This window comes from Gopherus evgoodei, chromosome 19, assembly GCF_007399415.2.
Source record: "Gopherus evgoodei ecotype Sinaloan lineage chromosome 19, rGopEvg1_v1.p, whole genome shotgun sequence".
NCBI classification, from domain to species: domain Eukaryota; kingdom Metazoa; phylum Chordata; order Testudines; family Testudinidae; genus Gopherus; species Gopherus evgoodei.
The window spans coordinates 6288687-6302691 of record NC_044340.1 but is presented as its reverse complement, the minus strand read 5'-3'; the positions used below and the strand labels follow the sequence as shown (position 1 = coordinate 6302691).

General features: G+C 50.3%; 1 protein-coding gene across 1 annotated transcript in view; it reads right to left on the bottom strand.

The window, feature by feature from the left end:
- The window catches only part of ST3GAL4 (ST3 beta-galactoside alpha-2,3-sialyltransferase 4), an 88417-nt gene that overhangs the window by 31973 nt on the left and 42439 nt on the right, over positions 1–14005 (bottom strand).

The following is a 14005-nucleotide window of genomic DNA, read 5'->3' as shown; positions in this document are numbered from 1 at the left end:
TTTCATGGCCACATTGCATTGGTAGCTCATTGCCACCTTGTGGTGGCCCAATACACCCACCGGAGTGGGCTCTGGACAGTGAATCTGGAGACCTGAATCTATTCCAGACTCGCTATGGGACCTTAGGGAAGTCACATCACCCATCTGTAAAATGGCGCTGATATTCTGACTTGCTTCTGTAAAGTGTTTTGACATCCATGGGTGAGGAGGGGCACATGTAGAGCAGGCATCAGCAGAGCATCATACTGCATCTCAGCACCCATCCCTGCAGTATTCAAGCTCTTCCCAAGTAACTAATGGCTACATCTCGAGGTCCCTAGTGGACTTTATGTCTTCTGCTCTTCTCGCTGTCCTGTGGAAGGAGAGGGCTAGGCTTGGGGTATACACGTTTGGAGGGAGTGTGTGTGTGGGGGGGGGGATCTGTCCTCTGTAGTGGGACAGCTTTGCAGAGCATCCAAATGCAGCCAGCATCAGGGTTAGTCTGAACTCCACTGGAAGCAAGTTTCACAGCCAAACCCTTTTGATTCAGATACATTTGGACCCATCAACTGGGCTATCAAATGGCTTTGGGTCATTCTGTGATCTCTGTTCACAGAGGACACTGGATGCAGTTTATGTAATAACTCTCCTCCTCCCCTGCCCACCCCCCGCCCCGCAGCTTGCTACACCCACAAACTGATCCACATCAGCAGTCCGTTGCCCCTGTACATTGCCTCACTGACTTTTCTAGGACTATATGGGTATTAGGACCTGCACGTGAGGATCAGAATGCAGGATCAGGACCTTTCACTGTGAACTCTTCGGGGCAGGCGATGTCTCCTAACGCCGATACTGCATGCATGCAGATACACACAGTGCCTCGCACAATGGGGTCCTGCGTAAAGCTAGGTGAAGATGGTTTTCCCATCCCTTAAAGAGTCAAGAGTTCAATTTTTTCCCCCCTCTAAAATTGGGACAAAGTCAAATTCTCAAATATTTGGGAACTAAAAAGCCAAACAAAATTTTGGTTTGGGTCCAGTGAAATGCTTCATTTCAAAATGTTGTGTTTTGGTGTTGCCATTGTGTGTCTGATTCACTGAAATTTCTGAATGAGGCATAGTTTCAAATCAGAAAACCAGAATTTTTCATTTTAAAAATATCAGAAAGAAACATTTCAACAATGTCAAAATTATCAAGGGTTTTTTCAGTCAGGAGATTCAAATCCAGACGTTTGGTGAACAGCTTTGGTTTTGATGCATTGGGATCTTTCGACAAAAATTGACTAGTCGAAATAGAATTTCTATGGAACTGAAATTCCACACTTGAATAATAAGCGTATAGCAGTCAGAATATACTACCAACCATCTAACCAGGATGGTGACCATGATCATGAAATGCTCATGGAGACCAGAGGGGCTACAGAAACAGAAACTCAATGATAATAGGGGTTTTCAACTATCCCCATACTGACTTGGAACATGTCACCTCAGGACAGGACACAGAGATAAAATTTCTACACACCGTTAATGAATGCTTCTTGGAGCAGCTAGTCCTGGAACCCACAAGGGGAGAGGCAATTCTTGATTTAGTCCTAAGTGGAGGAGAGGTTCTGGTCCAAGAGGTGAATATAGCTGAATCGCTCGGTAATAACGACCACAATGTAATTAAATTTAATACCAATGAAACCCACCACCGTTGCATTTAACTTCAAGAAGAACTATGCAAATACGATGAAGATAGTTAAATGGAAATTCAAAGGAACACTCACAAGAGGTGTAATACCTGCAAGCAAACTATTTTAAAACACCATAAGAGAGGCTCACATTAAATGCATATCCCAAATTTTAAAAAAACAGTAATAGGACCAAAAAAACATCACCATGGCTAAACAGAGTAAAACAGGCAGTTGGGGCAAAAAGAAATCTTTTTAAAAATTGGAAGTCAAATCCTACTGAGGAAAATAGAAAGGAGCATAAACCCTGGCAAGTCAAGCCTGTAAAAGTATAATGAGGCAAGCCAAAAGAGAATTTGCTGTGAAACTAGACACAAAAGACACAAACTAACAGGAAAAAAAAAAAAGGACATCAGAAACAGGAAACTGCCAAATATTCAGTGGGGCCACTGGATGATCGGGGTACAAAAGAAGCACTTAAGGAAGACAAGGCTGTTGCTGAGAAACTAAATGAATTCTTTGTCGGTCTTCACTGCAGAGGCTGAGAGGGAGATTCCAACACCTAAGGCATGATTGTTAGGTGACAAATCTGAGGAACTGTCCCTGATTGAGGTGTCGGAATAGGAGGTTTTGGAACAAACTGATAAATTAAAAAGTAATACATCACCAGGACCAAACAGAAACCACCCAAGGGTTCTGAAGGAACTCAAATATGAAATTGCAGAACTAGTAACTGTGGTGTGTATTGCCTCTGTATCAGATGACTAGAGGATAGCTATGTAGAGCCAATTTTTTTAAAAGGTTCCATAGGCGATCCTGGCAATTAGAGGCTGGTAAGCCTAATTTCAGTACTGTGGTTTAAATATATAGACGAACATGATATACTGGGGAAGAGTCAACATAGCTTTTGTAAAGGGAAATCATGCCTCACCAATCTACCTAGAATTCTTTGTGGGTATCAACAAGCATGTGATCCAGCGATATAGCGTACCTGGACTTTCAGAAAGCATTTGACAAGGTCACTCACCAAAGGCTCTTAAGCAAAGTAGGCAATCATGGGATAAGAGGGGAGGTTCTCTCATGGATCAGTAACTTGTTAAAAGTTAAGAAGCAAAGGGTAGGAATAAATGGCCAGTTTTCACAATGGAAAAAGCAGTAAAAAGGAGGCTTGCCCAAGGATCTGTACTGGGACCTGTGCTGTTCAACATATTCATAAATGATCCAGAATAGGAGGTAAACAGTGAGGTGGCAAATTTGCAGATGATATAAAATTACTCAAGATGGTTAAGTCCAAAGCAGACTGTGAAGAGTTACAAAGGCATCTGACAAAACTGGGTGACTGGGTAACAAAATGGCAGATGAAATTCAGTTTTGATATATGAAAGTAATACACATTGGAAAACATAATCCCAACTATGCATACAAAATGAGGGGGATCTAAATTGGCTGTCACCACTCCAGAAGGAGATCTTGGAGTCATCGTGGATAGTTTTCCGAAAACATCTGCCCAGCGCGAAGCAGCAGTCAAAAAAGGGAACAGAATAGATATAGAAAAGGAATAGATATTCACTGCCATATTATCATAATGTCATTATATAAATCAGGTACGCCCACACCTTGAACACTGCGTACTGTTCTGGTGGCCCATCTCAAAAAAGATAAATTAGAAATGGAAAAGGTGCCGAGAAGGGCAACAAAAATCATTGAGGGTTTGGAACAGCTTCCATATGAGAAGAGGTTAATAAGACTGGGACTGTTCAGCTTACAAAAGAGATGACTAAAGAGGATATGATAGAGGTCTAAAAATCATGACTGGTGTGGAGAAATGAATAAGGAAGTGTTGATTACCCTTCTCATACCCCAAGAACCAGGAGTAACCCAATGAAATTATTAGGTAGAAGGTTTAAAACAAACATAAGGACCCACAACACACAGTCGACCTGTGGAATTTGTTGCCAGATGATGTTGTGAAGGCCACAGAAATAACTGGGCTCAAAAAAGGATTAGGAGGATAGATCTATCAATGGCTATTAGCCAAGATGGGCAGAGACACAGACCCATGCTCTGGGTGGCCCTAAACCTCTGATTGCCTGAAGCTGGGAATGAATGGCACAGGGGATGGATCACTTGATGACTGCCCTGCTCTGTTTATTCCCTCTGAAGCATCTGGCACCAGCCACTGTTGGAAGACAAGATGCTGGGATAGATGAACGCGTCAGACCCAGTGTGGCCGTTCTAATCTGTTTAAGAAAATAACCCAACAAGCTCCAGCACGGCTTCCTGATGGGGACCTCCTGCACTGCCCTAGTACAAACACCACAACAACACTGCCAATTCTTTCGAAAGCTGCGGATTCACTGTAATATAACCTGCCCTATCTCTTACACTTCCCACTCTGCTGCTTTTCTTCTTGATTTTGATGCCTCTCCTCCTCCTCAAGGAAAGGAGGAGATCCAGCCCATCCACTTTTTGAAATAAAAGAGGTTTCATACAGCATAACACCTTGGGTTACCAGCCCTGATGGCACTCCTTGCCATAAAGCAGTTTAACCTGTTTGTAACAGGTATGCAGAGCCACATATAATCCTGTTAACGCAAATCAGACAGTTAGATAGACGAGTATTTCCAAAGAAATCAATCAGCCAAAAAACACACAGCAACTATTCAGAGATTTCTCCTCTCCAAATACACCCTCTAGTTCCCAATTAAGAAAGTCAGCTAGCACTTATGTTGGATAGCATCTTCCATGGGAAGGATTCCATAAAGCAGGGCCTGGACTGTGTCCCAGAAAAGGATGCAGAAGGCCAACAAAAGCCCGCTAAATGGGACTTCATTGATGCACAGATCTGATGTTGATCCTCAACTTGGCAGGCCAGTTCCAGAGGAGGCACAGCACAGTTATGCATGGGAGACAGGTAAACTGTGCCCATGTACAAGCATGTACATGAGCCCCTGCTTCAGCTGTTTATTTGGATTTGTTTAAAGAGCACCTCGAGTAATCCAATTTATGATAAGGATAACCCAGTGTGCCTGGGCAAACAACCACTTGTTTGCCACACACTCAAATCCTGTGGGTGCAACTCACGGTCACTTCTGAAGGAAAAAACCGACAAAAGTTAATCCTCAAAACAAAAAGAGCCATCATGCGACTAAGCAGCAAGAGTAATTGAATCGACACAGAAAAGCACAGCTGTGGCCATGGCTACACTAGAGAGTTGCAGCGCTGGTGAGGGGGTTACAGCGCTGCAACTTAGGATGTGGCCACACTTGCAAAGCACGGCCAGCGCTGCAACTCCCTGGTTGCAGCGCTGGCTGTACACCCGGTCGTGCCACGGGTGTAGTGATTCCAGCACTGGTGATCCAGCGCTGGTTAGCAAGTGTGGACCCCACCAGCGCTTTTATTGACCTCCGGGGTATAAGGAGGTATCCCAGAATTCCTGTCCACAACAAACCGGAAGAAAGGGGGAGCTCGGAGTTCAGCCAAACTGCTTATTTAAAAAACAAACACAGCTCCTGTTTGCTGAGCGAGCGGAGGCAGGCAGGGGAATTACTTTGGAATGTTCACAGCTGTTTGCTTGAAGAGAGAAACAGCATGCTCACACGGCAGAGGGGGAGGGGGAAGTCCGTGTTGAGCAGATGCTTATCTGGTCTGACGGCTATTTAGGAGTACATAATTTGCATTTAGTGAATGAGAGAGGGGTGGGGGAAGGGGTCAGAACTTTTAAAATGATTGAAGGTAGGCACTGTGTGTCTTCCAGTCCTTAGAACTTGCAAGGCAGGGAGCTGAGGACAGTGTCAGCTCCAAAAATCCATTCTCTCTGTCTCCCCCACGCTCCCTGTCACATTCCACCCCACCCCCCTCTTTTGAAATGCACATTGCAGCCACTTGAATGCTGGGATAGCTGCCCACAATGCACCACTCCCAACAGCGCTGCAAATGCTGCAAATGTGGCCACACTGCAGCGCTGGTAGCTGTCAGTGTGGCCACACTGCAGCGCTGGCCCTACACAGCTGTACGAACACAGCTGTAACTACAAGCGCTGCAAAACTGTAAGTGTAGACATGGCCTCAGGTTTCACACAGCCTGGTGGACTCTGGAAACTAGCCCATGTGCATATCCAAAGATCACCGGGAGGTCAATGATGATTCTTCTCTGTATTGTGGTAGCACCTACCCTACTCATGGGCCAGCAGCCCCCGCTGTGCTAGATGCTCTACAAACAAAGCAAAAAGGTAGTCCCTGCCCCAAAGAGCTGTCAATCTAAAATCATATCATATCATATCATCAGGGCACTTTTCTCTATGGTCTTCTTGGGTATCTCAATTAAAAGTGTCTCTTATTTTTCAAGTCTGTAAGAAGTCTGCCTAGGCATATGTACAACCTCCCCTACTACTTCTGTGAGAAATATGCCCATTACGTTCATCAGTACAACTGACCCCAATGAAAGACTTGGTGCCAAACCAACAGCATGCAACCAGTGGGTTAAACATACAGGCCCAGATCTGCAGCTGGCGTCATTCAAAGTAGCTCTACTGGTGGCTCAGACTCCCGCATCAGTGGGGGCTAAGTTCAAAACTGGATGCCTTTCCGAAGCTCTGCCCTAGTGACCGCAACTGAGTAGATGATCACCACGGTGATCTGGCCTTAAAACCTATGAAAATTTATCACCATTTATCTTCTTGTGGCACAGAAGCCATGAGCTCTGCAGCTGCATTGATTCAACCAATCCTCTTGCATCCCACACTGCAGTGCTTCAGATTGGGAAGGTACACCATACCTGCTGCAACTCAGCCACAGTGTTGGGAACTATGAGATAGATGCTTCTAGAGTCTCTGCATGCACTGGCCCAGTCACAAGTGCACATCACCAGCGGCTGAGCTGTTAAGGGCACAGCTGCACTGATCTGCCAACAAGGATGACTTTAACAAAGCAAAGCAAATTCCACCTCAGCAATGCAGCACAGCAGTCACCAGTCAACCATAGGCGCTGACTCCGTGGGTGTTCTGGGGCTGGAGCACCCGCGGAAAAAAACTGGTGGGTGCTCAGCACCCACCGGCAGCTCCCCATGGCCCTGCCCTGCCCCCTCGCTCCAGTTTACCTCCGCCTCCTCCACGAGCACGCCGCCGCGTCCTGCTTCTCCCCACTCCCTCCTAGCACTTGTGCTGCAACACAGCTGATTCGCGGGGCAGGGAGGGAACACGGCATGCTGGGGGGAGAGGAGGGGCCGGGGCGGGGATTTGGGGAAGAGATCCAATAGGGGCAGGGAGGGGGGGAGTTAGGGCTGGGACTTTGGGGGATGGGGCTGGAATGGGGGAAGGGTGGAGTCGGGGTGGGGCCAGGGGCGGGGGCACCTATGCAGTCAAGTGAAGGGAAAGCTAGTCAGCACAGATTCAGGTAGGCATGCAGAGCAGCATCTGAAGGGTGGAAGTGCAAAGGAGGAAGAGGAGAACTGGTTCAGGTGGGATAAAGGGGTAGAACTAGGCTGCGGGAGCACAACCAATGGTGAAATCCCACTCTTTGCAGAAGGGCACAAGGACTAGCTAGACGTCACAAGGCCTCTTGCACTAGCAGGAATTGTGACGAACTGGGAAAGTTCTTAATGTTTTCTCTGAGTACTGTGTTGGTGCCTCAGTGTCCCCATGTCAGTTCTTAAGTCTCTGGCAGAGCCAAGGGCCAGTGCACCTAAATGCCTGACCCTCTGTCTCCTAGCAACTGATGGCCTGGGCCCCTCCCCTGCAAAGTTGCCAGCTGAAGGTGTTGGAGACAAAGGGATCAGGTGACCTCCTGGCCCGGGAAAGGGGCTGAGCAGAGAGGAGGGGCTGGGAGGGGTTGTGGGTCTGAAGCTGGCTGGGGTCGAGGGTGGAGGGCAGACCTGGGGGTCTGGCTCACTGCCCCCCAGAATGGACCCAGCCGAGGGGTCCGGTTCGCTGTATCTACAAGCTCTGTTTTAGACTCTGTTCCTGTCATCGAATAAACCTCTGTTTTACTGGCTGGCTGAGAGTCACGTCTGACTGCAAAGTGGGGGTGCAGAACCCGGTGGCTTCCCCAGGACCCCGCCTGGGTGGACTCGCTGTGGGAAGCGCACGGAGGGGCAGAGGATGCTGAATGCTCCAAGGAGAGACCCAGGAGGTGAAGCTGTGTGAGCTTCTTGCCCTGAACAAGTCTGCTCCAAGGGAGAGGAGGCTCCCCAAAGTCCTGCCTGGCTTTGTGGGGAGCAGTTCCAGAGCATCGCCCGGTGACTCCGTGACAACTGGTGGCAGCGGCGGGATGTACTGCACCCCATGAATGGCGCTGCTTGCAGTAAGTGACTGGGGAGCAGTAAAACAAAGGAGGGATAATGAGGACCAGGCGTGCTGAAGGCTCAGAGAGGGACAGTTTCAGGGGGCAGTTAACCTCTGGGAGTGTGTGACCAGCGAGAAGGACTGTTGGAGTAACAGGGTCCCCCTGAGGACTGCAGTGAGCAGTCTCAGGGGCGGAGGAGCTTGCCGCTCGACCCTGGGAGAGAGAAGGATTTTGCAGTAGCAGGGTTCCCCGGGGGATTGCAGGAGCAGTCCCAGGGGCGGAGGAGTCTGCAGCTCGACCCTGGCAAAGAGGTGGTGATCACGAGAAGGGCTGGCACACCCGAGGTTCTTCCTGGAAACCATGGGGGAGCCAAGAGCACACAGGCCTGTGAGTCCAGAGCCACTTGGGAACGGTGAAGTGATGGCCTATCACCATCTCCTTGAGAAGGACATTGTGATCCTGTGCACAAAGAGAGGGTTACGCACGGGAAAATTCACCAAGGCACAGTTAATCGTGCAGTTGAAGGAGAAGCACCGCTCTGAGGAGCAGATTCCTGGCCCAGATGGGGCTACAAGAGGATCTGAGAGCAGCTGGAGCATCAGCCAGGCATCCCTGGGAGTCTGGTCCCCAATCAGACGAGGGTCTTCACGATTGGGTTCCCCATCAGGAGACTGGAGACGGATGGGATGGGAGCAGAGCCCGAGAGAGCGAGAGGACCGTGAGAGAAAGCAAGAGCCCGAGGAAAAGCTGCAGGAGAAGCAGCAGCAGCGTGGATTGGTGATGGTGGAGCAGAGAGACATAGGGGGCTGCCCAGGGGTCAGTGGGGAAACACGCCTGCAGGGGCGAGACCCTGGGACAGAGAGAACTGTGGTGGTGCAGCCCCAGATGCTGAGGGACTGTGGAACCTGGGTGAAGTTCCCTGGGGTGAAGCCCCTCGCCCTGCCTATGGCCCGGATCCCTGTGCAGACCCAGGAGGTGTCGGGCTGGCTGGTGGTTGGGGTTCTCCAGGATATCGGCTGGGAGGCCCTGTTGCGGGGTGACTGTCTCCCCATGGGACAGGATCCAGGCCCCGCTCCTGCAACGGCCGAGGGTTTAAATTCAAATCCAGGGAACCAATTGAGTAAGACGGAAATGGTCAGTGAAAATGCAAATGACCTGGCTGGCACGGGGGAGGGGCTGCTGGGCTCAGGATACCTGCCTACCTGTAACCAGCCCCCTGGGGCTGAGTGGGAGGGAGAGATGCTCCCCACCCCCCTGCACACCGGAGAGGGGGCTCACGCTGGCTCTGATGCTGTGACCAGAGCAGAGAGCTCGCTGCCTGCCCCCACTGGGACAGCAAGGGCAGTGCTGAGCACGGGGGGAGCTGAGACCCCAGCTGAGTGGGGGGACACTCAGGCAGGGCAGGTCAGCTGCCAAACAGGTTTGCCTGGTCCAGACGTGCTGCTGGGAAGTAATTACACAGCAGGGAGGGAGCTACCAGGGACAGGGCTCAGGGGGGCTGTGACCCCAGGTCCAGCCAGCGAGAGGGAGCAGGTCCCACTCCCTGCCCTAGCCGCTGAATCCCAGACTGAGCTGCAGAGGGATCCCTCCTTGGAGAAGCTGAAGGAACTTGCTGGCCACAGCGCTGCAAACCCCCTTGGGGAAGGCTGCAGGGACAGAGTCCTGCAGGAGAAGGGATTCCTGTACCGGGAATGGGCTCCCCAAGGGGAAGTAGAACTGGGGGAAATCGGGAGGCAGCTGGTGGTGCTCCAGGAATGCACAGGGCTCTTCCCATTTGAGCTGCTGGATGGGAGGAGAGTGGGGGGACCCCTGGACCTGAAGAGGGAGGATTGGATGGAGAAGGGGGAAGACCCCCGGGGGGATCTCTTCCCTGAGGTGGGAGCCAATCTCCCCATCAGGTGTTCCCCATTCAGAGTCATTGGGAAAGCAACCCAGATCCTGGAGAGAGAGATCAGGAACATCCTGGCTTTAGATGGGATCCAGCCGTTTTACAGCCCATGGGCCTCACCCATGGGGCTGATCCCCAAGGGAGACAGGAAGGTCTGATTTTATGGGGGCTATCAGAATCTTACAGCCATCCCAGTGTCCGATGCTGACCCCATGCCTAGGCCTGGGGAGATTCTAGACAAGCTGAGAGGGATGGAGAACTTGGCCCTGGCAGACACTGATAACATGTGCATCTTTAGCCAGACCTGGGAGGAACAGGTGTCCCAGGTGAAGAGGGGGCTGGGCTGCCTCAAAAAGGTGGGACTGACGGTAAAAGCTGAAAAATGCAAGGGGGGACGGCAGAGGTGTTGTGTCTGGGCCACAAAGTGGGAAGTGGCTGCCCAAGCCCAGAACTGGCAAAGGTCAAGATGGGGGCTCTTAACCGAGGGAGCCCAAATCACAGACCAGAGTGCTGGGAAAAGACCCAATCCCAGCTTGAAGCCCAGGGGTACTGGGGTGGCAAAGGGTGTGGGCTGCATAAACCTTCCCACATGCGGCCTGCAAGTGCCATCAAGCACACCCGACCTAAGGGAGGGCGTAAGACTGGACTGTCCTGGTGTAACTCACACCAAGGGATGGGAGAGATGCTGGGGCATCCATGGGAACCTTGGTGGGTTCGAACTTCCCCAGGTCACTGGCTGGAGTGACCTCGCTCAGTTCGGTCTCAAAGGGGGGAGAGATGTGACGAACTGGGAAAGTTCTTAATGTTTTCTCTGAGTACTGTGTTGGTGCCTCAGTGTCCCCATGTCAGTTCTTAAGTCTCTGGCAGAGCCAAGGGCCAGTGCACCTAAATGCCTGACCCTCTGTCTCCTAGCAACTGATGGCCTGGGCCCCTCCCCTGCAAAGGTGCCAGCTGAAGGTGTTGGAGACAAAGGGATCAGGTGACCTCCTGGCCCGGGAAAGGGGCTGAGCAGAGAGGAGGGGCTGGGAGGGGTTGTGGGTCTGAAGCTGGCTGGGGTCGAGGGTGGAGGGCAGACCTGGGGGTCTGGCTCACTGCCCCCCAGAATGGACCCAGCCGAGGGGTCCGGTTCGCTGTATCTACAAGCTCTGTTTTAGACTCTGTTCCTGTCATCGAATAAACCTCTGTTTTACTGGCTGGCTGAGAGTCACGTCTGACTGCAAAGTGGGGGTGCAGAACCCGGTGGCTTCCCCAGGACCCCGCCTGGGTGGACTCGCTGTGGGAAGCGCACGGAGGGGCAGAGGATGCTGAATGCTCCAAGGAGAGACCCAGGAGGTGAAGCTGTGTGAGCTTCTTGCCCTGAACAAGTCTGCTCCAAGGGAGAGGAGGCTCCCCAAAGTCCTGCCTGGCTTTGTGGGGAGCAGTTCCAGAGCATCGCCCGGTGACTCCGTGACAGGAATTTCATCCAATGTCTAAATAAAAGTACTTTGGTAAAAAGGAAAAGTTATGTTTGAGAGCATGTCCAGCTAGCACCCAGAACATTGTATGACACCACTAAAATTCGACAGCTTCAGGGAAAAAATCCCCACTAACATTAAAATGCCTGGAATTAAACAGAAGAGAGCCAGCCAATTCCTACTGCAAGGGAATCCCTCTAGATTTATGGCTCACTACGACAATCTGTAATCTACTCAACCCCACCTTTTGGTGCTATGACTACAGGGGTGTGAACAGGCCACTTCAGCTTGACTGGTCCCTTTAGCTGTGACACTCAGGGACCTTTCCCAGCCCTGAAGAAGAGCTCTGTGTAAGCTTGAAAGCTTGTCTCTCCCCCCAACAGAAATTGGGCCCATAAAAGCTATTACCTGCCTTGTGTCTCTAATGTCCTGGGACCCTCATCACTCATTGCCAAACCCATCCAACCTTAACTCTGACCCCTGAAACTTGCATAAATACAGCAAATTAGTGATTTCAAAAGGAAAACATTAAAACTTGGGAGGGAGGGGGAAAAATCAGTCTAGCTTGAAAATAAGAACAAATAGAAAGTGTTTGCCAAATCCTCATCAAACTTCTTTTTTTTGACCAGTTCTATTCGTAGACCCCATATTGTTAGGAGCTAATGGAGATGCTCTTCAGTGAGACAGACCTGTGCTTTGTGGAGAGGGAAGGGGATCTGACCCCCTGCAGTGCTGAGTAGGCAGGGCATGTGGGGCAGTGACACCTATGATGTGCCAATCTGTCAACAGAGATGTTTACCAAGGCTGATTTCCACAGTAAAATAAGAGATCAGGTAAGTGTCTGGTTATGGTTACGCAGAAAGGGCAGGGCCTGTGCGTCACAAGATCAGCACAAGGATACAACACATCTAAGGGACTTATCAGCCTCACCACTTTCTGTGAGCTCCCAGCCAGCCAGGAAGCAGAGTTGCCAGGGGAATGCCAGGTTTGTTGACTAAACAACAGCCTGAAGAGAGCTGTTAGGGGCAGGTATGCAAAAAGCAAATAGATTTTACTGCAAACTTCACCCTGGCTCCATGCAGTGGTCTCCTGAAATGGGGAGGGGAAGGGCCACCAGACAAAGCAGGCAGTAGTCCGCATCGGGAGCACAGGCACAGGGTCCAGCTGTAACTCATGCCCTCACCCAGGAAGGGAGCATATAGATATGTCAGCTACCACCTCTTGCACCTTCTCTAACACCCAGGCGATGTTCTGTGTAGCCCACAGCACTAGGATTCCCGTGCCATGGATCGTTCCATGACACCTCCCATTCTGTAATGAGCTCACAAGGGGCCCGTGTATGGCATTTAACTTGTAGTCTCCCACAGTTATTAGCTGCCTCCTCTTGGCCACTTGGGGTTTAGCTGGCAGGATTCCACTCCGCAGTCCCCATTTTAAAGGATGTGTCGAAGGCCAAGAATCAGCCAATCAATGAGAGCTTTGCCGTTGACGTCAATGAGTTCTGGATCAGGCCCACTCTAAAGACTCCCATCTCCTCCAGTGCCAGCACTGTGCTGGCCTTCACCCGGCAAGGTGCCAAGTGCCTCTGGTGGGACGCTGGCCTTCCTCCAGGGTGCTCTAGGTACAGAAGGAAATAGAGTGCTGGGAAATGCAATATTATGGCCAGGACGTGATAGCGTGCTGTAGCTTTTCATCCTCTGTTTGCATTACTCTTATTTAAAATACACTTTCCCAGCTGATAAAAATCAAATACCTTTGTGTTTTTTTAAATGCTAATAAAAACAATGCCCTACCTCAGCCTGCAGAACAACCAGGCAGGTAATTAGCTTTAAACTCATATTGTAAATCTCTCGCATACGCAGAGGGAACGATCAGCTCAGCACTGTTCCTTACCATCCAAAACCACGTCGGTTTCATCCCTGCAGAAGGTCATGCACTGAGACACTAACACCCATCGCAAGGCTAGCTCTTTATTCCTGTGGTGAGTCCGACATATCCCTTTCCCCATCCAGGGGACAGGTTCACCCCCTTTTAACAGGAGTTAGGGAGATGTGGGAGACCATGGTTCAAATCCTTGCTTTACCTCAGGCGGAGGGGAATTGAACCAGGGTCTCCCACATCCCAGGTGAGTGCTCTAACCACCCGGCTAAAAGTCCTAAGCCCATCTGTGAATCTAGCCTTTTAAATGTGCCCGGAAACACAGGATCGCTGCTCAAACAATATGTTTTCTTTCATAGAATCATAGAATATCAGGGTTGGAAGAGTCCTCAGGAGGTCATCTAGTCCAACCCCCTGCTCAAAGCAGGACCAACACCAACTTTAAGCAGGGGATTCTTTGAGCCCAAACACACATTTTGAATTCACTAGAAAACTTCAGACTGTTTGGATTTGGTTCAGGTTGAATTGAACTGTTTTGCTGATTCTTCAGAACAGCCACTGAAGCTATACATTAGTTATTCACCCGGCTCTGGTCACAGTTATTAAGCATGCTGCTCTCAGAACTTGAGCTCACAGCTCTACTCATCACAGAACAGATTCGGATAAGAAATAATGGGAAGCATTAGGCAGAGTAGAATCCAGTTTACTCTCCCCTAGCAGTGTCAGCTCCTGAAGAGCTTCTGTGGGTTAAGGAAGAGCAGATGCAAAGGGATCAGAGACAAAGCATGACAATGGGGCCCTTCTCCAACCCCATAACTAAAGTGTGGTCGTCGCCCCTCGCCAAGCCAAGGAA